Here is a 17,732-nt window from a genome sequence, read left to right as displayed (position 1 = left end):
ATAAAAATGCTTTTCAAGCACTGCTGCTCCTTCCTACCTCCACCTCGTTTGTCTATACAAACTTCTAAGTGTATATCTTCGTGTGAGATCATTTTCCCTAACCTTCCTTTCTCTTTCCTCTCTCCCCTTGTGTATTCCTCTTCCCTTGTCTTTCCATTTTTTTCTAAGACCATAAAGACCACTTCTAGGCTTTGTCTAATTAGACTCCCTCTATGAACCCTGATGGTGATAGGGTTCAGAGGGGACACATATATACCATCCCACATTAGAATGTAAGTAACTTATTGTCTTTTGACTTTGCTTTAACATTTCTTATTGTCACATATGCCATTGGCTTCTATTTGGTCCATTCTTATTTTCAGAGAATTTATTGCTTCAGAAAAGTCTTCTTTTTTTTTTTTACCTCTGTGCCAAACTATTCTAATAGCTTTCTGTAGTTCTCCCATAGTTCTCATGTATTTTCCATTTTTTCCTTTACTTCTCTTATTTCATTTATCAAAAATTATTTTAACTTTTGGGGCAGCTAGGTGGCGCAGTGAGTAGAGAACCAGCCCAGGAGTCAGGAGGACCTGAGTTCAAATCCGACCTCAGACACTTGACACATGTACTAGCTTGTGACCTTGGGCAAGTCACTTAACCCCAGTTGCCCTGCCCCCCCCAAAAAAAACCAAAAGAAAATTTATTTTAATTTTTACAAAAAGCTCTTGCTTCATCTTTTCTAGGAATTCTAATTGAATTTGTACACAACCTATATTTTTCTTTTGAGGCTTTGCTTGTAGATGTTTTGGTGTCGTTCTCTTCTTCTGGGTTTGTGTCTTGATTGTCCCTGTTACCATATAGCTTTTTGTGGTGGGATTATTTTTGTTCGTTCATTCTCCCTGCCTGCTTCCTGACTTCAGACAATGTTAGGGCTGTGCTCTGTACGCTTCTGGGGGAAAGGTCTAGGCCACTCCTATGTTGCTTTTCTTGGGAGTATTAAATATTGTGTTATTCTAGGATGTTGGGGACAGCTCAGATTGGGACTTGCAAGCTTTTAGCACTCCCAGAGTGATTTGTTGTAGGATATAAAGTCTGATTGCTGTCCCCCTGCCCCATGAACTCTGCAGATTCGTGACCTGGTTTTGGTCTGAGCAACAGTATATTTGCTGCTGGACTCAGCCACTGTCAGCCACCTGGGAAGCTCTTCTGGTTCAATATGACAGAACGGTAGCCTCTGCTTTGGTCTGGGATTCCTGCCCTGGTTATTCCTTTAAAAGCCTCAGGCTGGGTTTGCAGTTGGAACTGAGATCTTCCCCTGCTCCTGGAATCTGAGCCACACAGCTGCTACTTGTTTCTGGAACTGTTCATCTCTTGGTATACCACCTAAGGCCTGCTCCCACTCCCTACCCCTAAACACCATTCCTGAGCACTGGGACCTTCCTCAGTCTGCTCTGGATCTGTTAACCAGAAGTGGGTAGCAGGCAATAAAGCTGCCATCTGGCACCTGTTTCCATTGCATTGTCTGTCCCCTTATAGGTCTGGGACCTCCTCTTGCCCTGGTGCTCAGGTTCTCTGTTGTTCTGGAGTGCTCTGCATGGGTATACTCCTAGCCAGACCCTGGTCATGCAGAGTTGGACATGACTGAGACAACTGAACAACAACAGTCAGGTACAGCGTCACTGATCTAATCCTATCAGACTATCCTCCTGCTGGCTAACATTGCTCTAAGTACAGAGAGTATAGCATATGGTAGGAGCATACATATTCTTTAGTGCCCTAGGGTCCTATCATCACTTACCAGTAATACCAAACTCCAAGGGTGGGGTCTAGCAAAGGGATTACATGATCATCCTCCCCAATAGCAAGCATTTCTTGAGTATCTGTTACAGGTGTAGAGAATTGTGCTAGGTGCTAGGGATAAAAGATTTACACAAGACATGGTGCAGCCCTCCAAAAAGAAGCAGAGCCAGGCTTCAAACTCAATCTCTTGTCTAAGTTCTAAGCTCCTTCTACAATGTGGTACTGAGTTCGGAAGAGGACTCCCTGACTTCACTGAGGGCTGCCACTATGCAGGAAGGCTTCTGAGGATCAGAATCACATGGAAACAGAGAATGACAGAGAAAGAAAGGACCCCAGTGGCCATCTATCACAAAAAAAAGGATTCCCTCTCTAATATGGCTGACAAGTTGTCATCTAGTCTGTGCTTAAGGGAAATTAAGGGAATCCCACTATCTCCTGAGGCAGCCCTTTCCACTTTTCAATGGTTCTGTCGTTACTAAGATGATTTTCCCTAGACCAACTCTATTTTTTTTCCTTTTCTTCAACTTTCATTATTTCCGATTCTTATCCCTCTTCCACTTTATGGAAAACATGAAGTTTGAGTTGGAACCTGAAGAAAGAATAAGACTCAGATAAGCAGGGAAACCCATGACATGTATTCTAGGGTTTTAAAAATGGTGTGCTCAGGGAATGAGGAACAGAACTATTGGGCCTGGGCCTTGTCAATGGAAAAAATGAGATAAAGTTGGAGAAGCATTTCTCCATGACCCCAGGTCATTAGATTGTTTCGAAAAATTCAGCAAGAGAACCTTTTCTATAAGATAATGTTGGAAGGTTGGAGAAAGGGTTGAATTAATTTGGGAGCTGGAATGAAATCTGATGGTCTGTTCTCAGTCTTCTTCTCTGCATCTGACACTGTTGACCATCCTTTTCTCATAGACACTCCTCTCTGGATTTCCATGACACTTTTCTGGTTTCCCCCTTACCTCCCAGCACTTCAAAGAGCTTAGGAAAGAAAGTCCTGCCTTCATATCTCATCTCCTGTGATCCCCCAATTTTTTTCCCATTGCCCTGACAGTAGGAGTATTGGCAAATCAGAGTAAGGCCTTCAGCACATCAGGTGGATCCACTGTTGAAGATTTATTTGAAATACACACATGCACACATATACATACACACACATAAACACACACATACATATATACACACACATATACATTCACACACAGAAGAGTTGTATAGGATGTCAATGTGTTATAATCTTACTAGCTGAGTGTAGCTTGGTCCCCTAATAATGGGGGCTTCCAAAGGCCCCAAGGCTGCACTGAGCTACAGTTGTGAAAACAGTCAGACTGGGGCAGCATGGGTTTTGGTGTAGAGGCTAACACCATTGCGGTTTGATTGTGGAAAACTGGACTCACCGTGATACTAGAATTCACGTTGTGTCAGTGACAAAACACCAATTTCAAAATGTTTCCTTTTTACAATTTGAAAAGTCTTGATGCTTGGTAATTAAGTTACATTAAAGAACATAATCATTCCATTAAGCTTAACAAGACTCCCTAAAGGAACCAAAATTAGTTTGAAGAAAGATGTGTTATAGAAAGGAAACAAAGGTTAGCCCTCATGGTTACAAAGGCAAGAGGAGGGAAATCATTTAAATTCAGTTCTGTCACTCACAAAGATAATTTGCCAGGGAATATTCTTCATATACTAACGGTAAGATCTAAAGCCAGATATGTTCATAAAAGCTGACAGATGTCTTAAGGGCTTCCCCCAAACACAAAGCATGGAGCAGAATAAGAAACTAACTGTATCTGAGACCAAGATAATATGCCAGGATATATTTGCATGCAATTACTTTTTGTTTATTTAGGAAAAGTTACAAAGAGACCATTTAGGCAACATAAAACCTGATACTGCATAAATGAAACACTATGATTTTCTGAATCACTCTTTGTAATGAGTCAAAAGTAAGGTCTGGGGACTGAATTAATTTTTTATTATAATTTATAATTAATTTATTTTCCTTTTTATTTTTATATTTTTGGTAGAGATGATAGTTCACCGGTCTGAGAATATGGTTCTTCTCTGTCCTAAGTTCATAACCAATTGCATAGCACTATGCTATTGTGTAGCACAGTGTGGTGTACTTATAAATGTTTAACAACCAGCTCTCCAGGAAAAAAAAAAGTATTCAGGACACAGTTTTTTTTTCAGGACACACTTTTAAGTTGAATCTGCATTGTTAACATTTTCTCCATCACTTTATGCCTAGACAACCATCGAAACAATAAACAAAGCCCTGATTTTGTAGCATTTGCTCATCCTGAGGTAAAATGCTCATATTGAAATTTTAACAATCAGCTCTCCCAAACTAACATGAACAGATTCCAGTACACATTTGAAAACAACGTCTTGGGAGGCACAGAGGATCACTGAGTTGTAAGTTACTATCAGCCATTCTTTTTGAGAAGAAGAGAGTAACATTGCATAGTAAAGTAGTAAATTACTTTGCACACAGTGGGCACTCAAGAAATGCTGTGGATTTGCTAAAAAAAAAAAATCACTGAGAGGCTTATCAACTGATCACTGGATTTATCGCTAGAAGGGGATTTTTGTTTAATAGATGAGGGCACTGAGTCCCGGAAGGATTTAAATGGCCCTTAACAAGTAGCTAAATAGTTTCCGAAGCTCACATCTCTGACTTCCATCCCAATGCCCTCTCCACCACAACAGGCTTGTTAATTTGACTGATATTGCTAAAGATGTTTGAGCTAAGGAGACCCCACAACACAAGGCTGTTGAGAAGAATATATTTTGTAAACTGTAGAGTGCCATAGAAATGTGAGTTAATATTATTTATTACTGTCATTATTATTATTTTACTTAGGTGGATTCCTTGGACATGAATATTCTCCATGCTTTTAAAATGGCAGATTGCCCAAAGAAACAGTGGAATACAAAGTGAAGAATCAAAGGGTTAGAGGATTTGAAACCTCAACAGGTCTTACAGTTCTCTACCCATCACACACCAACTATTTTTCAGGAATTTTTCTAGAGTTGCAAGGGAGATTGAAATGTCATCCATCCCTTGAAACAGATACTTGGAACACTTCATTCCAGGATCAAGCTGCCTTGAAATTCATCTGAAATGTGGGACATGGCCCCTCTTTCATCTCTCAAAGAAACGGTTTGGCTGCTGTGTTTTATTTCAAGTTTTACAGACTTCTGCTTCTTGAATACTCAGATGCATATACTACCTCAGACGTGAAACTATGGTATTTCAAATTGAAACAAAACCCAGCATGTCTGTTCTTTCCATCAGAGTCTTCTGGGGAAAGTTAGAAAATTACCTAGGGTGAAGTTACCCAATAAAGTTACCTGGAATGGCCATCTGGAATGTATTCCCCCAGCAGGTGACAATTCCAAAAAGCACCTGCCCATTTTTCCATACTTCAAGAACAGTTGCATTGGCAATCTATTCCTATTTGCCATAACCCATGATGATAAAGCCTATTGTTGAAAAGAACCTACAACACCCTGCTTCCTGCCCTCCCACCCCTCACCCTGGCTTTGTTTTCTGCTTGTTGAATCCAAATCAGTATTGCTAACCCTAAACAGTGAGGCAGGGACTGGGTTGTTCTCTGGCTGAAGAAACACATTATTCTTGCCCTAGAGTGGCTCCTTAACGTGAAAACTGAAATACAGATTCAGACATGAAGAAAGAAAGCCTCTACGGAAACTAGAATGAAAAGGTGGGTATGAGGGGATTTAAAAAAACCTTCTAGTCAAATGTAACTTCCACATTTCTGGCTGGTGTTAAGAATAAGTGGAGAATCAACGCAAGTCAATTCTCAAGGTGCAAAATTCTGAATATATGAGCACACAAAAGAAACACCTGTCCCCAAGTCATAACAATATGAAAATAAATTTCCTTTCTGAGGAATATAGAACTCACCTATTGTCTGCTGGGTACTCAATGAGTCAAACCTGAATCATTTTGACTACATTAGCAGAGGGGAAGATACCAGTTTTGTTTGTCACTGATAGCAAACCAGAGTTAATACCAGTAAAGAATCATGATGATGGAACCAAATCACACAAATTCATAGAATGTTAAAGTTAGAAGGATCATTAAAGAACATCTGGTTCATTGTATTTTTAAAAGAATAATCGGGTTTTTTGTATTTGTAAAAGAATAATTTACTAGAAGCTTAATTTTAAATATTAATAAAAACTAAACTAATAATTATGAATTATTCAATTTTTTAAAAGACTTCTATGTGCTAGGGACTGGGGACAACATCCAAATGGACAACATCCCTACCCTCAGGAGCTTACATTCTACTTGAGAAAAATAACATATAGAGACAAGTAAATATAAGCTAATTTTGATGCATTAACAACTAGAGAGATCAGGAAAGGCCTTGTTTAAAGGGTGACATATGATCTGAGACTAGAATTGAGGTAGTGATTCCAAAATGGAGAAGAAAAGGTGACTTTGAAGTCCATTCATTCATTCAATGAACAATTATTAATCAGCCCATTGTGTGCAAAGTGCAATGCTAGGCATTAAGGATACACAGACAAAAATCACAACCCCTAACCTCAAGGAACTTACATTCTCCTTGATGGAAACAAGATATACACAGAAAAACAAATAGGAAACATAGAAGAAGTAGATGGAAAGTAATTTCTTCAGGGGCAGGGAGTGCCATGAAGTCAAATGGACAGATCAGAATAGACCTGTTGTAGATGTGGTACTTGAGCCAAACTTATAAGGAAGCTACAGAGTGTGTTAGGCAGACGTAAGGAGGGAGCACACTCCACACACGGGGGACAGGCTACTTAAAGATGGTGTGATGTAGGCAGCCGTGACTGGAATGTAGGCTGTATAAAGGAAGTGTAAGTTGGAGCCAGATTGTTCAGAGCTTTAAAGGTCAAAGTAATTTGTATTTTAATCCTAGTGGCAAGAGGGAGCTTTTGAACCTTCTGTAATAGAAGAAGGTCATGCTCATTCCTGTGCTTAGGGAATATCAACTTGACAGTTGTGTTGAGGATGGATTGAAGAGGGAAGAGTCTGGAGGGAGAGAGACCACTAAGAGGCTATTGCAATAGATCAGGTGAGAAGAGATGCAGGCTTAGAGCATGGTGGTAGCTGTGTGAGTGGACAGAGAAGGATGGATGTAATAGATAGGTGGGATTAACAAGAGTTGGCCACTGATTGGACACAAGGGCCTGAAGGAGAGAGAGGTTATCTGAGGTTGCAAACTTGGGTTCTGTAAAGGATGAGGGTGCCCTCAGCAGAAACAAGAAACTTAGGAAGAAAGGATAGTTAGAGAATGCATTCTGTTTTGGATATATTGAGTTTGGAATGCCTACAGGACATCCAAGTGGAGATGTCCAATAGGAAATTGATGATGTGGGACTAGAGTTTAGGAAAGGCTCTAGAGCTAGATATATAGGTCTTGTAGTTGTTTGCCTAGAGAGGATAATTGAACACAAGACAGCCAGGCAGTCAAGAAGCATTTATTAAACACTTTGTACTTTCCAGGCACTGTGTTAAGTAAAAAGAAAGACAGTTCCTGCCTTCAAGGAGGTTACATTCTAATGAAGGAAAACAACACACAAAAAGGAGGTGAAAAGATGGGGTGGGTGAAGGAAATAAGGTACCAGGAGCAGGGCCATGGTAGAGAAAGTCCTTTGGAGATGAGTCCTCAATGTAGCCTGGAGAGGGATGAATACAGCTTCGGCCTGGGTCTCCTCAAATTACGGGGTCTGGGAGGAACCGAAGTATTTCCAATGTATGGGTAGAGTGAGCTTTCAGGGTGAAGAGGTTTCTAGGGCATGGTAGAGGAAGTCCTGTGGAGATGAGTCAGTAATGGAGAGTACATAAGGTCACCAAGAAAGGTACTGTAGAGAAAGAAAGGTGTTGCTGTTTGTCCTTTGCTCCTGAAGAGGACCATGACATCAGAAAGGTGATGACATGACTTGCAAGTGAATTGGATTTAAGTGAGGTAGGGCTATGCAAGGTCACCAGCCTCACTTTCTCCTCTGGAGCCATCTGGGTCCAGCAGCAAGACATAGATAAGGACCACTGGAGATGGCCCTGTGTAGAGAAAGAAGAGAGCTCCAGAAAGAAGCTTGGTAACTGAAAGGATCATGGCAGCCTTGAGAAAAATAGGGAAATTAGGAAAAGGGGTAAGCTTGGGGCAGGGGAAGATAATGAGTTCTGTTTTGGATATGTTGACTTATGATAGTTATTACTCCCTACCCTGGGTATACTTACATTATCTTTGTCCATTTGTCACTACTATATGCATATGTGTGTGTGCATACATACATACATATATATATATATATATGCACACACACACACACACACACACACATTTCCACATATTTTCACTTACATAGTTGTAGTTATCATATATACTGATCTGATTAAGTTTTCCCATTTAATTCTTTTTCTCTTCTTTGTAATTCTTGATTACATTATGATCTGTCATAACACTGATGCACCATAGTTCATTCAATCATTTCTCAATTGTTGAAGATTTAGGCTGTATTCAGCTTTTCACAAGTTGTAATGCTTAGGAACATAGTTCTTTTCATAGAGTATATTATATATTTATACATAAAAATACATAGATATAATGTGATATATGTGTGTATATGTCATATGTGCGTATATATACTAGGATATATTTCCAATAACGGATATATACTGGGTAAATGAGTATGACTTTTTTCCTTAAAACAACCCTCTCCCACCCCATCCCTTGCCTCAATTTGTGGAGGAAGAATTTGAGTCTCTGACTGAAGATCGTGTCCTATCTGAAGTCATAAATTGATTACTGGCAGAACTGGGGCTAGAACCCATGTCCTGACTCCTAGTCCAATGTACTGAGTGTTACACCATATTGCTTCTACTGAACTTAGGAACATGAATTTGAGCTGGGAAGAAACCATCTAGACCAAAACTTTGATCTTTATGGTTATGGAAAGTAAAACACAGGAGAGATTAACTTGTTTTAAGGTCACATAGGTACTAAGTGGCAGTCAACAGCTGGTCCACATTTATTAAGTGCTTATCATATGTCAGGCTCTATGCTAAATGCTGGGAACAGAAGTACAAGCAAAAAGAAACATAGTCCCACCCCTCAAGGAGCTTCCATTCTAATGGGGGAAGATAATACATAAAAGGGAGTCAGAAAAGTCATCTCCACTGTGGAGATGAGTCAGCAGAGATGCTTGGAGAGGGATGACGACATCTTTGGCCTAGGCCTCCTTAACTTGGAGGTTCTAGGAGGAACTGGCCAATCAGGAAGAGGCAGAAGGGGCAGGGAGGTTACTTCTAATGTAAGAAATAGTCCCTAGAGGGCAACTAGGTGGCACAGTAGATAGAGTACCACTGGTCCTGGAGTCAGGAGGACCTGAGTTCAAATTTGTCTTCAGACATTTGACACTTACTAGCTGTGTGACGTGGACAAGTCTCTTAACTCCAATTGCCTCACAAAAAAGAAAAAAGAAAAAAAAAGAAATAATCCTGGGGTGGAGTAAACTTCCAAGGTGAAGAGGTTTCCAAAGTCCTGTGGAGTTGAGTCAGCAGGACTTTTGAACTCTTATAATCATACTTTCTAAATGTTGGTGTTCCTCAAGATTCTGTTCAAGGTTTACTTCTCTCTTTATATTCTTTCTCTTGGAAACCTCATCAGCTCATTTAGATTTAACTATTATATCTATGCAGATGACTCCCATATCTATCTACTCAGCCTCAGTCTCTCCCCTAAACTTCAGTCCCTACCTGTTAGACATTTCAAACTGGATGTCCCAGATGTCCCATCTCAAACCCAACGCATCCAAAACTGACCTAATTATTCTTCTTTTTAACCCTCTTTTCTTCCAAACATCTCTATTTCTGTTGAAGACATCACCATTGTCTCAGGTTTATAATCTCGCCATTCTTCTTGACTCCTAACTCACCTTCACCCCACATATCCGTCTTGCTGTTACTACCTTCATAACATCTCTTGCACATGACCCCTTTCCTGCATACACACGATTGCCTTAGGTCAGCCCATCACCACCTTTTACCTAAGGTATTGCAACAGCTTCCTAGCTGGTCTCCCTGCCTTAAGTTCCTTTTACTAGTCCAGTCCAGTCCATTCTACATATTGCTGCCAAAATAATTTTCCTTAAGTGACTCCTCAACTCAATCAGCTCCATTGGCTTCTTCTTGCCCCTAGTCTAGAATAAAATATAAACTCTTTGGTTTAGATTGCAAAGTCTCATACAACCTATCTCCAAAATATCTTGCCATCCTCATTGGAGGTTACTCTTCTTCTAGCACACTGTGATCCACCCAAACTGACCTTCTCTTTGTCACTCATGACATTTCATTTTCTGTCTCTTTATGCTCAGAGGTCTCTCCCTCCTTATCTGTACTTCAAAGAGACTCTCCCTTCCATTAAGGTGCCTCTCAGGCACTATCTTTTGTATGAAATCTCTCCTTATCCCTCCCCCCACCAACTGCTAAGTGCCCTTTTTCACAAACTATTTGTATTTAATTTCTTTATTAACTTCATATTTATGCTGCATATCGTGTTGTTCAGTCATCTCAGTCATGTCCAACTCTCATGACCCTTTTGGGGCTTTCTTGGAAAAGATACTGGAGTAATTTGCCATTTCTTTCTCCAGCTCATTTTACAGTTGAGGAACTGAGGCAAACGAAGTTAAGCGACTTGCCCAGGGGTCACACAGTTAGTACCTGGAGCCAAATTTGAATTCAAATCTTCCTGATTCCAGGCCTGGCATTTTACTCACTGAGCTACCTAGCTGCCCTAACACTGCACATATTTTTACTTATATATTACTGGCCCCTGTAGAATTTAGGCTCCTCACTGGTGGTGATTGCTTCATTCTTCACACTTGTATCCCTGGGTCTTAGTGGAGTGTCTAGTACCTAATAGTTGATCATTAAATAAGTGATTGATTGATTGATTGAGATGAAGAGAAATGGACAAGATTTCTCTTAACCTAGTCTCCCATTCTCTTTATGTGGTAAAGCAGCAGGCAGGTAGCATGGAGATCCATTTGCATAGTGATGTTGACAAAGTGAAGAGTGACTTTTAGATTGACTAGGGCAACGTGATTAGTTGTACAGTCCCTGGGTCGGTAGTATTTCAGCATTCGCACATGGTTTTCCCTCGGCAGAATCTCTTGCCACGCCATTGTTGCAAGGAGCTGCTCTGGTCTGGTTTTCAAATCATGTAAGATGTATGGTGGAAATGGAAAACCAGGCCAAACAAAACCTGCCTTTTCAGACAGTCAGGATATGCTGGGTCACAGATTAACATAAAAAGAAGCACCACAATGATATCTTTTCTTGGATCGACTGAAATATGTCCTTTGACCAACCCCCACTTCCATCTAAGCCCTAACTAATTGTTTTTCACTAATGCACATGATTAGTGGCAGTGCTGTTTTTGCGATTACAGGCCTTTGTCAGAGGAAGGTGACTGTCAGGCTTCCATGGGGCAGTGACCAGGAAAGCAAATTGTTCACACATGGGAGGAAAATTAACTCTTTCAGTGTGGAAAGACTGAACTCTCTTATGGGCTAGATGGAGTCCTATGGTTCTTGAGAATAATGTCTTTCCAGTACAAAAACATGCATTGATGATGACCAACCAAACTGAATTTGGGCTTCTTCAAGTTACCAGTTGGATTTATAAGTTATCAAGGAACTCTTCACACCAGTGTTGGAGTTGGAATCATAGAACTGCTGTTGGTGTTTCTGCCAGCATCTAAACATGAAGTAGGTTGTCCAGGCCAAATGAGAAGCTGCAAAATCTAACAGAGTAGCTTCTTACACGGGAGCCCAGGAAAGTGGAAACTATTTCAAGCAACTCCCAGCATGCTTGCACAACCTCTTTGTGGAAATTCCCGCCCTAACAATATGCAATTAAGGTGAAAGTGGGTAAAAATAGAATGACCTAGCCTTTCAACAATGGCCGTGTTCCCCAGGCTCCAGGGCCATGTATGTGCTTTATAACTGATCCACAAATGTCCACAGAGAACCTCCCCGGCCCCCCAAACAAAAAACAAAACAAAACTGTCCATAGAGGAATAGAATGGTTAAAAAAGCGAAGGTCAGTGATCTGACATTAACCACATTTTTTTTTTTACAGCCTTCAAAGACACAAAGGATCAGGAAGTTAGAACAGGTTGGAAAACTTTCTTAATCCAAGCCAACTGTAATTGCGTCAACTCTCAATTATCTGCAGTAAATATTGAATCACAGATTGTCTTTCTGGGCATACTCCCGAGCAACTGCTGGGTCACCTCCCCATCCCATAGCACTAGCTGGTGTGGGCTCAGGAATGTCAACTCATTTTGTGATTGGTCTAAAAGAAAACATAATTAGGAAGGTAACTCTGCCAGAGGCAGGGGGAAGCTTATAATGTATGCAGAATCCAATATATTTCTTTTATTATTCACTGTTTTGAATTAACTACCTTACTGCTTAGGGCAGCCAATCCCAGACTTGGAGTAGGGGGACTTTAGTTTAAATCCTGGCATTAGCACTTACTAGCAGTGGTAGTGTATGGCAAGTCAATTAACCTCTTTTAGACTCATTCTCCTCATCTGTGAAATGGGAATGCTAATGCTATGCTACTCACCTTACAATATTATCATGAGGAAAGTCTTTGTAAGCCTTAAAGCACTATTGAAATTCAAGTCGTTATGAGTTGTTCCTCTGAACCGATAAACGAGAGATTGAATAATTCAGCAAAATTTTGTGCCCTGTTTCGCTAATCCAATTTTGCATTAATTCATTTCATTCCTGCATCTCCAGGATGTTATTGGAAAGTTGGTTTTGTTGTTGTTGTTTGTACCAGACCTGTGACATCATCAACGTAACAAACACACACATTGGTGCCCTCTGCAATGCCGTCTCAGTGTTGCTTGGGGTTGCATTAAGACATAAAGTGACCTACCTAGAGTCACAAAGCCAATAATACCAGAGGAAGTACTTGAGCCTGGTCTTCCTAACTCTGATGCCAGCTCTCCATGCACTACTTTGTGCTGTCTGTCTTTCCCAAAGTGTTATAAACTCTGAGTGTTAATGTTAAGATTTTATGTGAAATTTGCTTTTGAAGATATGACACAAAGAAACTTTCTATTGTGATTGAGTCTCCTCTATGTGTGAAACAGTTGAAAAAGAACTGGGTTGGCTAATCATAGGCTTAAGAGCTAGAAGGGACCTGAGAGGTCATATAGTCCAACTCCTTTATTTCAGAGATGAGAAACTGAGGCTTGTAATGACTTAGGTCTAACCATACAGCTAGTCCGGCTAGCATTTGTTAAATGCACCAAACCCTCTGCTAAGCTCTGAAACAGAAAAAGCTCTGGTTCTCAAGAAGCTTACATTCTAGGGACCAGACCTCTCATTCTGAGTTCAGTGGTCTTTATTCAACACCATGCAGCTTCCCTAATTAGCAGAGGAGAGCATGAGAATGAAACTACCTACAGTCACAACTGAACCGGAACTGCTATGTTTGCATTTTTCACAATGAGCAAAAAGCAATAAGGATGTGATAAACATAGCTGTGGCAAATGTTCACTAATGTTAAGATGGTTTCATTCTGAACCTTGTAAGATCCCCAGGCATGGGACCCGGGGGTGCAATCCTTCTTCCTGACTCCAATCATGGTGGTACCAGTAGTGATCAGCCACTCAGATTCTAGGGTACAATTCCCAAGCCCCTGTCTAACAGAGGCTATAAACAGACTGTAAGAAGAGAGAGTCCTGCCAAACTTGGGGAAATGGGGGATTAGAGGAGTGGAGAAGAAAGGCAGTCCTTTATTTTTGAGGGGAAATCTAACCACAATCCTTTCTGCTCTATTGGGAGCCTGTGTCCTCCTACATTATCTTAAGAAATGGAAACAGGGGAAGGGATGAGAAGGAAAAGTGGTGGTCAGGGTCTCTGGTGTTTGAAAGGTGGGGGCAAAAGGTGCAGATAGGAATATGGAGGAGGATAGAGGGCTGAGTTCTTCTCTACTTACGGTTATCCACAGATTTCAGTTTGCATATGCATGCATATGGTTTTGCATGTGCATGGATCTATTTGCCTGGGCACATTTTTCTAACTGCATACGTATGTCTGTGTTTATATCTTTGTGTGTATGTTGTCTTTGTATCTTCCAACTACAAAGGCTATAATAATCCTCACAAGGGAATATCTAACCGCTTAAAATTCGTTCAAGCGTCTAAGCCCAGAGAACTTACATCCCAGGGCGCTGAAAGATCTGGGAGGTGTGATCTCAGAGCCACTCTGCAATCTTCTGGAAATCATGGAGAATTAGAGAGAGAGGTGCCAAAGGGCGGGAGACCATGGATAAATGTTGTCTTGGTTTGAAACTAGAGAAAAGGATAGATTCTGGAAATGACACATGGGTAAACCTGGTGTGAATTATTGGCAAAATTCTAGAATGGATTAGCAAGATGATGCTTGTGCAAATTTAGTAAACAGTGTAACAATGACTAGGTGCTACCCTGGATCCATTAAAAACCAAGGTATGCCAAGTTGACTTCATTTCCTTTTTTTTGATAGACTTTCTAGGTTGTTAGATCAGAGTTGATTTCCAAGATTCTTATTCTATGAAGGCTGTAGGTGCAACGTAATCATGATTTAAAGAAATTACTTGACAAAGTTTCTCATAATATTGGTGTGGATAAGAAGGTCCAGAGGAAGCAGCATAATAGCGTAGTTAAGTAAATTTGCAGCTTGTTGAACAAACATGCACAAAAAAGGTCAGTGAATTGGTTAGTTTCAATCTAAATGTATCTCTCTATTGGGGTGCCACATAGTTTTACATCCTTGGTCCTGTCCAGCTCAACATTTTTTGGGAAATTTTTTACTATTTTTTTAATATCACCTTCATTTCTGAATACATACCTCATCCCCTGGCCATCGAGATGTCCCTTGAAACAATTTTTTAAAAGACAGAGAGGGAAGAAAAGCAAGCAAGTAATACATAAACCAAATCTGACAGTGTATATAGCATAGAATACACATGGACCCCCACCTTTGCAAGGAAGAAAGGGAAATGAATTTTCTCATTTCTTTTCCAGACCATCTCAACATTTTATCAATGATTTGGATGAAAATGAATACGGTATCTTCATAGGAGCCCTGTATTTGGACATTAGAAAAGTCACTTATTCTTGATGGCCCTTAGTTTCCTAATTTGTAAAATGCAGGGGATGGATTGGACAATTTCTAAAGTTCTTTCCAACACTAAATCCTATTCTCCTATGCTTATCTTAAATTGTCCTGTGCTTAACTTTTTTTTTAGATGACACAAATACAGGACGGATAGGGAATATGACAATTGAAAGTGAACTCTAGATGGTCCCATAATGTGGGGCCAAAGTCAGCAAGAAGAAATTAACACTTTGGTGGACACGGGATCTTATATTTGCGAGACCTTCCTCAACCCTAGTTGACAAATCCCAATACTTCCGTATCCTGTGATATTCTCATGGATATCTTTTCATGAATGCTCAACAGCGGATCCATCTAACATGAGGAAGGCCTTCCTTGAATTTTTTATTTTGAGACAATCAGGGTTAAGTGATTTGCCCAGGTCACACAGCTAGTAAGTGTCTGAATCCAGATTGGAACTCAGGTCCTCCTGACTCCAGGACTGGTTGCTTTATCCACTGCACCACCACCTGCCTCTCCTTGAATTCTTTTCATGTTTTTTGGATACCACCATAGCACTCAGCTTAGTCATTTGTAGTCTTCACTCTTGCTACAAACCTGGCCCACTTCTTTTCTTGGTCATGAGTTTTCTCGATCACGCCTTTTAAAGCCCTTTCCACACGTGAGTTCTTATTGGTAATATACTTGAGCAAGACCCTTACTTCCAATACTAACTAGTTGTGTGAGCCTATGTGAGGCTAGTAGGCCCTTAGGGTTTCTCCGTCCCAGTTTCATCAGCTGTGAGCTGAAGATAGTCATAACCATAGCATTTACCTCATAGGGTTGACGTGAGGACCAAATGAGATTAATGTATGATGAGCACTTTGCAGAATTTAAGGTGAGATACATACCAGTTTTTTTTCCCAGTTATTGTCTTTCCAGTGTCCTTTTGGTCTCCTGCATCATTTTCCTGGAATTCTAGCATTCTATAATTCATAACCACGGAACTGTAGAATTTCAATCTGAAGGGCTTCTCAGAACTCATCGGGTCTACCCTTGCCTTTTCTTTTATAGATGACAAAACTGAGGCCTAGAGATGAGGTCAAGAAGGTAGTCAGTAACAGAGCCATGATCTGGACTCAGGTGAGAGGATTTAGAACTGAATAGATGATCTCACAACTGCCTATTGGACATCTTGAACCAGATGTCCCACGGACATCTTTAACTCAGTATGTGCAGAATTAAACTCATTACTTTTCCCCAAAGCCCTCCCATCTTTCTAATGTCCCTGTTACCATCAACAGCACCACCATCTTCCCTGTCACCCACGTTCATGACCCAAGGGTCACCCTTGACTCTTCGCTCTTTCTCCCTCCAGCCCATTTCCAACCTGTTGCCAAGTCCTCTCAATTCTACCTTCACAACATTTCTCAATTTTACCTCCACAACACCTCTCATGTATGTCCTCTTCTCTCCATTGACACTGTCACTACCCTGACACAGTTCTTGCCTGGACTATTGCAATAAGCTTTTGGAGGACCTCCTTGCTTCAATCTATCCATCCTCTACTCAGCTATCAAAGTGATTTTCCTAATGTATAGGTCTGATCATATCACTTCCCTATTTAATCTACCACAGCACTCCCTACTGACGCTAGGGTCAAATATAAAATCTGTTTCATTGTTAAAGGCCCTCACAACCTTGGCCTCTTCCTATCTTTCCAGTCTTATTACTACCTTTTCCACATATTCTATGATACAGTGACATTAACCTCCCATCTGTTCCTCAGACAAGACATTCCTCCTGCTCCCATCTCTGGAGTTTCACTGGCTTAGTCCCTGATTATGGTTGAGAACAAATATGCTACTAATGGATAAAAATGAGAGTATGATTCAGAGACAGATGAGAAATAAACCAAGTTCAGAAATACTATCTTTAAAGAAAGAAAACATTAAATTAAATATTTAAAATATTAAACAAAATGCTTTAAAATACAGTCTCATATATATGTGTGTGTATATATATATATATATATATGTATGTATGTATGTATGCATGTATTCAGTTATGGAACATACCTGTGGAGTATTTTCTTTGGAACCGAAGAGCTCTGTTGGCACAGTCTAGAAGACTTTTTCATAGAGCACTTGGTGATAGCTGCTTTCTACAAAACCCCTGATACCCGTGTAAACATAAAGTTGTGTGTGTGTGCGCGCGCGCACACACACACACACACACACACACAGATCCTAAAATATCTCAGACAGAATTGAATAACCAGATGTGCCTTACCAAAGTTGTGTAGTCAAAGGGACTATCTATTCCTTGTACTTTGAGCTGACACATTCCCTGCTGCCCAAAATAGCATTGGTGTTCTTTGCTACCATATGTACTCTCAAGTTCACATCCAATTTTCTGTCATCTCTAAGTCTCTTGATATTACTCTTTCTAAATCTCTTCTAACCTTTAAATCCCTGGGTCAGATTCTCAACCTGTGAAATGCTAAAAGCATCTTTTATGGCTACAAAATTAGTCCTCGGGTTGTTATTGCAAACATTAAGCTAACTTGCTAAGACTGGATGCTAAGGTGTCTATACAGAGTGAATCCAAGACAGGGTAAAGTTCAAGATCTATCCTATTTTGTTTTTTGCAAAAGAATTAAGATATAATTTATTTTAAAATTTCTGAGATTTTTCCCCTTCCATCAAACATATAGCCCTTGTTCTCTCTGAGTTTATGATCTAAGACAGTAGGTAAAA

General features: G+C 40.3%; 1 long non-coding RNA gene across 1 annotated transcript; it reads right to left on the bottom strand.

Moving 5' to 3' along the window:
- Positions 1 to 7,422: 7,422 nt before the first annotated feature.
- LOC118845842 lies at positions 7,423 to 17,138 on the bottom strand. The gene is made up of 3 exons (XR_005010153.1): positions 17,052 to 17,138; positions 15,885 to 16,063; positions 7,423 to 7,623 (listed from the first exon to the last, which is right to left on the bottom strand). It is a non-coding gene; the product is annotated as an uncharacterized LOC118845842 (long non-coding RNA).
- Between the last annotated feature and the right edge of the window lie 594 nt (positions 17,139 to 17,732).

The sequence above is a fragment of the Trichosurus vulpecula genome, chromosome 4 (genome assembly GCF_011100635.1).
Source record: "Trichosurus vulpecula isolate mTriVul1 chromosome 4, mTriVul1.pri, whole genome shotgun sequence".
NCBI classification, from domain to species: Eukaryota; Metazoa; Chordata; class Mammalia; order Diprotodontia; family Phalangeridae; genus Trichosurus; species Trichosurus vulpecula.
The sequence above is the reverse complement of the archived record's forward strand: the minus strand, read 5'-3'. Positions and strand labels throughout refer to the sequence as shown.